General features: G+C 34.2%; 1 pseudogene across 1 annotated transcript; it reads left to right on the top strand.

The window, feature by feature from the left end:
- Nucleotides 1-4,002: 4,002 nt before the first annotated feature.
- LOC309858714 (MICOS complex subunit MIC26 pseudogene) lies at nt 4,003-4,551 on the top strand (annotated as a pseudogene). The gene has a single exon. The product of its transcript is annotated as an MICOS complex subunit MIC26 pseudogene (transcript).
- Nucleotides 4,552-8,264: the final 3,713 nt, after the last annotated feature.

Raw genomic sequence — 8,264 nt, 5'->3', positions numbered from 1 at the left:
TTAGACAGCCTGGAAAAAAATGTTCTTCTTTCTATAAGAATGTTTAAAATATCTTGATATGTTTGATTTATTCATTAATCTACTCATTTATTTAATAAATATGTATGGAATGCAACTATGCCAAAGGGCAGAGATACCTACAAAGGGATGATTGGTTATCATATTCATTATATTATTCCTTTCTGTTCAATCTTACAAATTTATTTTCTTCCCCAAAAGGAAGTTAACTATCATCTCTCTCTCTCCCTCTTTCTCTCTTCCATTTATTGTAAGAAACGGGAGAAGCATGCCCAAACAATCTAAAAGGAAAGAATAATCAGCAACAAGGTGGTCAATCGGTTGAACGTCTGACTCGGTTTCAGCTCAGGTCACGTGTCATGGGATCAAGCCCCCAGGTGGGCTCCAGCCTCAGCAGGGAGTCTGTTTAAGATTTTCTCCCTCCCTGTGTCCCCCCCCCCCACCTGTGGTCAATTGGCATGCTTGCTCTCTCTCTCTCTCTCTCTCTCTCAAATAAAATAAACAAATCTTTAAAAAAAATAAAGAAAGAAAGAAAAAGAAAAAGGATAATCAACAAAGTAAATCTTAATCCATTAGGGAAGGCAAGCTGGGAAAGGGGACTGACAGGGATGCAGAGTGTTTTTAAAAAGCAAAAAGTTAAAAAAGTAGACACCATATTTAGCACAACAAAGCTATTTCCATATCTCACTTACTTGTGAGGATGAGGCTTCCAGCTTATCATCGGACATGTTTAGGACTCTAGAAAAAGTGGGCCTGAGAATAAGTATTCTCAATGATGAAAAAATCTAAGTGGACCATGGTTACCTGAGACCTTGAGAGTCACTCCCACTTCCACATAAAAGCTACTAGTGGTGTCCATTATCATCTTGACAGTATTCATACAATAGCTTAAATATCATAATGTTCAAGAAATACTGAGGGGATTTGAACTGATCCTTCTCTTTCATATCTGAAAATGTATGTGTAAAGTTCATTAAATAAATACCTGCCTCTAACCACATCATAGGAATTTTTTTATGTCTTTAAATATTTATGCTGGGCTATTATCATCTAGACAGAGAAGTCATACTCTCTAAATGTTTTTGAAAATATCTAAAAAATTATATATACTATCAATTATATCCTTGATTTACCTGAATAAATTAAAGTTCTGTTTAAGTTTGTAGTTTTATGCTGGATTATGACAGCATAGCACAGATAAATTTAAGAAGGTTTATGATTAAAATGATATTATCATGAGGCATAACTTTTAAAAATTAAATGTTTTAGTTTATAACCAAAATATATTCATGATGCTGCATGAAATACTAAAAGCTACCAATACCTGATGAAGATGGACAGTCCATAAACATAATCACAATACAAAGCTCTAGGAACAATTAAAAAAATAAACAAAGAAAAATATTTAAAAATATCCTACAAATTCCAAGATAGTTCTATAACTAAGTGCAGGACCAACCTGTCACAAAGTTGTTTATGCTATCAAATACCAATCCCCAGCTGGGGAGAGGATTTGTCTTCCATCATGTAGGCCAGTAATACTAAAAGAATATCAAATCCCAAGATCTTGGATAGGGATATTCTCTTTTTTAAAGTTCAAGAAAATGCAGACCTAAATTTTAGTGAAGTGGGTAATTAATAAAAAGAGAATGTAAAACTAAGTACAGCATGACTATTTAGGTCAGCTATTTTTCTATCTACTCAGAATTGAAATCAGTAACGTGAACACGATTATTTCACAAGCCCCTTCATTGTCAACCAAATTTAAAACTGGCACATAGTGTTTATATATATCATTGCTCCAGCAATATTTTCTCCACCAGCTGTGGACTGACTGTGTCCCCACAAAATTCATACATTGAAAACTAATCCCCAATGTGATAGTATTTGAGTTGGGGCCTTTGGAAGGTAATTAGGTTATGAAGATGGAGTCCTCATGAATGGGATTAGTGTCCCTACAAAAAGAGACACCAGAGAGAGAATCTCTCCCCTTGTGAGGATCCAGCAAGAAGATGAGAAGATTGGCTATCTGCAAACCAGGAAGAGTTTCTCTGCACACATTGGATCTGCTGGCACCTTGATCTTGCACTTCCCAAACTCCAGCACTCTATTGTTAAGGCCAACCATTCTATGGTATTTTTGTTATCACAATCCAAACTGAAATACCACCAAACCAGTATATTTCAATAAAACTGGTTAATATTGAGAAAATAGTAAGCAATTCTATTTCAAATGAACTGCCAGAAACTATACATTTATGTTCCTAATAAAAGTATAGCAAATTTAGACTGCATATGGAGAAGTATCAAATACAACTAAATATCTAAAATTTAAAGTCACACTTTTTCTCGTGAAAATAATGGATTTAATTCTTTGCTATATATGAAAAAGAATATTCTACAGGAACACATAAGCATAACCTACTCCACAGGCCTTCACTATTATGTTGCTTAGCATCTCCCTACCTTAAAATTTCAGAGCATGTGGCTAGATACTACCCTTATTCATACTCATATTCAAGATGTTTCCTGGCTCCTGCCTGTGGGCCAGCAAGAGGTTGAAGAATACAGGAGTACTAATTTCTCTCCTTGTGCAACTTACATAGCAAGGGGAGAGGTGACATTACACGTGTAAAAAATAAATAAATAAAAGATAATTACAGACTGTGATAAAATGGATGAAAGAAAAGAGGAAAAAATTAAAATGATAAATCATGTCTTTAAATAGTGTGATCAAGAAAAGCTTCTTTTGGAAACTAAGGAATGAGAAGGAGGCAGCTTTGTAGAGATGCATGGGAAGACTTTTCTAAGCAGAATGGATAAATGCAACAGTTTTCAGGCAAATACCAACTTGATTATTTTTCCTTTCAAAGAACCAAAAAAAAAAAAAAAAAAAAAATGGCCAGAGCAGCTGGAGAAAAACTTTGCTCCTGATTTGTGTTTTCAGCTCCTTGACCTCTGGTGGTAAACAACAGGAAAACTGGACAAAATATTAGAGAAAAGCCCGTTTTCAGACATTCAAAAACAAGAAGTACAACATGGTGGCTCCTAAGAGAAAAGAAACAGACAAAGTGACTTCTACCCTTGCCTCAACTTTCTGCTTACAGCCTACAAACCATTTCTTGGAGGAAGAAAGAACAAAAGCTGAGCACAGCGAGGCTGGGGTAGCTGGGCTTGGCATAAAAGAGAACCAGAGAGGAGGGAACTATATGTAAAAAGAGCTCCAAAAACGTGAAAGGGATCTTCTTGAGTCCTTATTGAACATAAAATTGCATTATGTTCAAGGTAAAACTTCATAATGCCAAACAAAGCACTTGGGGAAGCTAAATGATTTCTAGAGCTCAAGCAGAGCAGGGAGACATTTGAATTCCCATAAGCCAAGCAGAGTCTGTTGAATACTCAGGGTATTAGAGTTCAGTAGAGAAAGGTCATATATTAGAAATAGGGCTAATAATGGCCCATGCCTCAGAAATAGTCCTAGAATAAAGCTTTCTTTAGATTCACAAAGGATTAAGTTGCACTGCATGTAAATTAACCACATGCCAAAGAAAGAAAATTGTTAAAGTAAAATAACAAAATCCAGACACTCAAGGCAAATGGAGAAGCAGTAAACTCTAAGCCATAGCCAGAAGTGAAATCAGTCAATAGAAGCAGGCCCATAAAATAGCTATGATAGATACGTTTAAGATCTTATTTAAAAAATACAGAGCATAAGGAGGAGAGTAATAGAAACTATTATTGAACTCAAAAGCTGAAGAACACTATGTGAAATAAAACTTCAGTAGACCGGTAGATTAGACACTGCAGAAAAAAGATTATTACATTTGAAAACACAACATTTGAAATTATCAAATCCAAAGCACACAGCAATAAAATGCAAAGAGTAATTCCCAGAGAATAAAAGTAATAGTCTCAGTGATTTCTATGACAATATTGAAAGGTCTAAAATTCATGTAATTAGGCTGGAGCCACCTCTGCAAACAACATGTTTAAGGTAATTCTAAGGTCTGTGGGGTCAGCCAGCCTGAGTCTGCAAAGTCTATGCATCATCTGAAAAGAACTCATCTCACAAAACTTTCATGAAGGTTAATGAGCTTTCACTGCACTCTATTCCTAAGGGTCAGTCTAAACAGGTGGAGGAGCCGAGGACCCAGCATCCCACATTTCCAACATTAATGTGAGCCATAGCCAAATTGGTGTCAGGAAATACAACCACAGACTAAGCCTCAGATGCAGAGCTTGGTTCAGTGGGCGTTACACAGCAACTCTCCAAAATGCACCTCTTAGATTTTTTCCAAGAGTTGGTATTGTTGTTTTTGCTGGCATTGTTGGACTTCTCTTGGCTAGAGGTTCAAAAATAAAGAAGCTGGTGTATCCACCTGGGTTCATGGGATTAGCTGCCTCTCTTTATTATTTACAACAAGCTATCATATTTGTCCAGGTCAATGGAGAGACATTATGTGTCTGGGATTTACAAGGATATATAGTCATAGAAGATTTGTGGAAAGACAACTTTCAAAAGTCAGGAATATGAAGCATTCACTTGGAAATGAGTAGAATGCTCCATGCTCTGCCCATTTTAATCTGTTATAGATAAACTGAAAACTCCATGCAGTAAAGCAGTATTTCTATAGAAAAACGGTAGAGAAGAGTCAGAACCAACTGTAGTAAACTGGTTTTCTTCTTCGGGAAAAATGATACTAGGCTTCCTTGTTACCTTGGGTAATGCCATACTACAAGTGGACTACTAATCAGAAATCCTTTCACCTAGAGATAATGCCTCAGAACTCTTTGTTCTCATGTTGCTATCTATGTATATAATTAAAACTCCACGTTAAAAAATAAATAAAATAAAATCCACATAATTAGAGACATATAAAAAGAGAAGCAGAAAAATATCTCAAGACATTTGCTGAAAAATTTCCAAATTTGATAAAACTAAAAATATAGATGCAATAAGATCATCAAACTCCAAAATAACACGAAGAAACCCACAAGAAAAAGTATCATAATTAAATTATTAAAATCCAGTAATAAAGACAAAATTTTAAAAGCAAGTGGAGAAAGCATAGACATTGTGTAGAGGAGAATTAAGATAAGAATAGTTCTAATTTCTAACAAGAAACATCGCAGGCAAGAAGACTATACAGTGACATCCTTAATGCGCTGAAAGAAAATATGGCAGCCAAAGTATCTTGCAAAAAAGGAAATGAAATAAAGACATTTTCAGAAAATCAGACAAACAAAAGCTGAGAAAACTTGAAAGTAGCAGACCTGCTCTAAAATAAATGATAAAGAAAATTATTTGGGTTGAAAGGAAGATAATACCAGATGGAAACTGGGATCTATACAAATGAATGTGTAAGCAAGGATAATATGTTGGGATATAAAAAGTCAGTTTTTCTCACTTTTAAAAATTTCTTCAAAAAGATAATTGACTACTTGCCACCTGGGAGGCTTGGTCAGTTAAGCATCTGCCCTTGGCTCAGGTCATGATCTCAGGGTCCTGGGATCCAAGCCTTCAGTGGGCTCAGCATAGAGTAACTATATTAATATCAGATGAAGAGGATTATCTTGCTTTAAGACAAGTGATATTTAGAGATACAGGACATTTCATAATGATAAAAATACACAACAATCTTATATGTGGCTAATAATAACACCTCAAAATACATGAAGCTAAAACTGACAGAACTTAAAGGAGAAAGACAAAGCCATACCTACAGGTGGAGATTTCAACTTTCCTCTCAATGAATCATAGAACATGCATACAGAAAATCAGTAAGTATAAAGAAAATTAAAACAGCATTATCTATTCTTCTCGTATCCACTTAAGCACCCATGTTGCATCACCACTTCCTCATATCAGGGAGATCATATCTCACAAAACAAACTGAGGGTTGCTGGGGGGAGGGGGTTTGGGAGAAGGGGGTGGGATTATGGACATTGGGGAGGGTATGTGCTTTGGTGAGTGCTGTGAAGTGTGTAAACCTGGTGATTCACAGACCTGTACCCCTGGGGATAAAAATATATGTTTATAAAAAATAAAAAATTATATTAAAAAAAAACAGCATTATCAACCAACTTCACCTAGTTGGCATTTATAGCACAACATACTCAAAAACTACAAAATACACATTTTGCTCATATGCACACAGGACATTAATGCAGATAAATCATAGCTGAGCCATAAAATAAGTCCCAATAAATTTAAAGGGATTAAAATTTTACATAGTGTACCCTCTGACTGCAACAGAGTTAAAACAGAAAATAATATTAGAAAGTCTCTGGATAACCCTACCAATATTTGGAAATTAAATAAAATACTTACAAATAACCCATTAGTCAAAGAAGAAATGAAAAAGAAAACTTTCAAGTATTTTGAACTAAAATAAAAATGACAAAAACACAATATGCTAAAATTTGTGGGATGGAGCTAAAGCAGTGCTTAGAGGGGTTATTATAACTTTAAATACTTATGTTAGAAAAGAACAAAAAAAAAAAAAAAGAAAAGAACAAAGCTTTATATTTCCACTTAAGAAAGTAAGAAAGAACAAATGAAGCTTAAAATATGTGGAAGGAAGGAAATCGGGGCACCTGGGTGGCTTAGTCAGTTTAGTACCTGCCTTTGGCTCAGGTCATGATCTTAGGGTCCTAGGATCAAGTCCCCTATTGGGCTCCTTGCTCAGCAAGGAGCCTGCTTCTCTCTCTCTCTCTCTCTGTCCCTCCTACTGATTGTGCTCTCTTACGCTTTCTCTGTCAAATAAGTAAATAAATAAATCTTTAAAAAAAAAAAGAGGAAAAGAAATAATAAAAATAAAAAAGGGAATCTATGAAATAGAAAATGGAAATGCAGTAGAGAAAATTCATAAAATAAAAGTTGGTTTTGGAGGGGAAGCATTAAAACTGATAAAGACAGAAAACAGAAATTACTTCTATCAGATAGAAAATGGAAACAGCACAGATTCTACAAACATTTGAGGAAGAGTAAGGAAACATTATGAATAATTTTATACTAATAAATTCAACAACTTAAATAAAAAGGGAAAATTCCTTGAAAGATACAAATTACAAAAATGGAGACAGAAGTTGGATATCTGAATGGATGGAAGACAGTAAATAAAGGAGAAAATACTACCAAATATAATCAGAGAAGAGGATAGGGATCAGGTAATATAGAGTTTTATAGGACAAGATCAGAGTTTAGATTTAAATCTCAGTGTAAAAGGCCATTGAGAGACTTTAAAGAGAAGTGGTACAATCTTATTTCAGTTTGTAAGTATCACCACTGCTAGGAAAACAATGCATTCTAGAGATATAAAATTGAAAGAAAGATGATTGAAGAAAAAGAAGTTACGGAGTTATTTCAGTACCTCAGGCAAGAGATAATGTGGGTTGAACTAGAACAACATTAGTGGAGAGGAAAAGAAGTGTACAGATTCAAGACATATCCTCAGCTTGGCTCACATCCTACAGAATTTAAAAAGTACATAACAACATTTCTTACTCAACATAAGAAATGTCTTCCAGAAAAATTCACATTAAAGGGAATTGTATTTTCCCATTGATTTCCAGAGATACTTTTTCTCTGAGAAAAATTATTTCCATATATGTAACACATTGAAATCAAGAATGAAGCAGTTAAAATACTCAATTTCTTTGATAAGAAAAAAAATGGAAATAAAATAAAATATTAACAATGACTATATCCAGAATGTGGTCTTAATGCCGATTTTGCTTTTATAATTTAGGCTTATAATTTTTAAAATGCTATTCTTTTTAAAAGACCAAAACATTTTGGGTCAGATACTTTTAAACACTGGAGTTAATTTCTAAAATATAATAGTAAACTACTAAAACATTTGCAATAGTGCTAGTTCTAGGGGAATTATCACTTGATTTGCTCTTCCTAGGATACAGTTCCCACTGAAGATGTAATTAGCCTTAATACTTTAGTATTCGACTATGTTTTAATCAGTATTAGGCCATCATAAATTGTGTACAATTTCATAATTTTACCACCACCTTATGAAAAAAAAAACCTATGATATTTATTTTAGAATCTTTGGATAAGTTAAGAGATATCTAGAAGTACAAACTAAAGTAGTCAGCTGTTACTTCCCAATCTATAGCAATAAATAGCTAAGGAAAGTTTGTCCCTTTCTTTTTTTTTTTTTTTTAAGATTTTATTTATTTATTTGACAGACAGAGATCACAAGTAGGCAGAGAAGCAGGCAGAGAGAGAGG

Source organism: Mustela nivalis (genome assembly GCF_964662115.1).
Source record: "Mustela nivalis genome assembly, chromosome: 2".
Classification (NCBI taxonomy): Eukaryota; Metazoa; Chordata; class Mammalia; order Carnivora; family Mustelidae; genus Mustela; species Mustela nivalis.
Note: the sequence above shows the minus strand (reverse complement) of the source record. Positions and strands in the feature narration are given on the sequence as shown.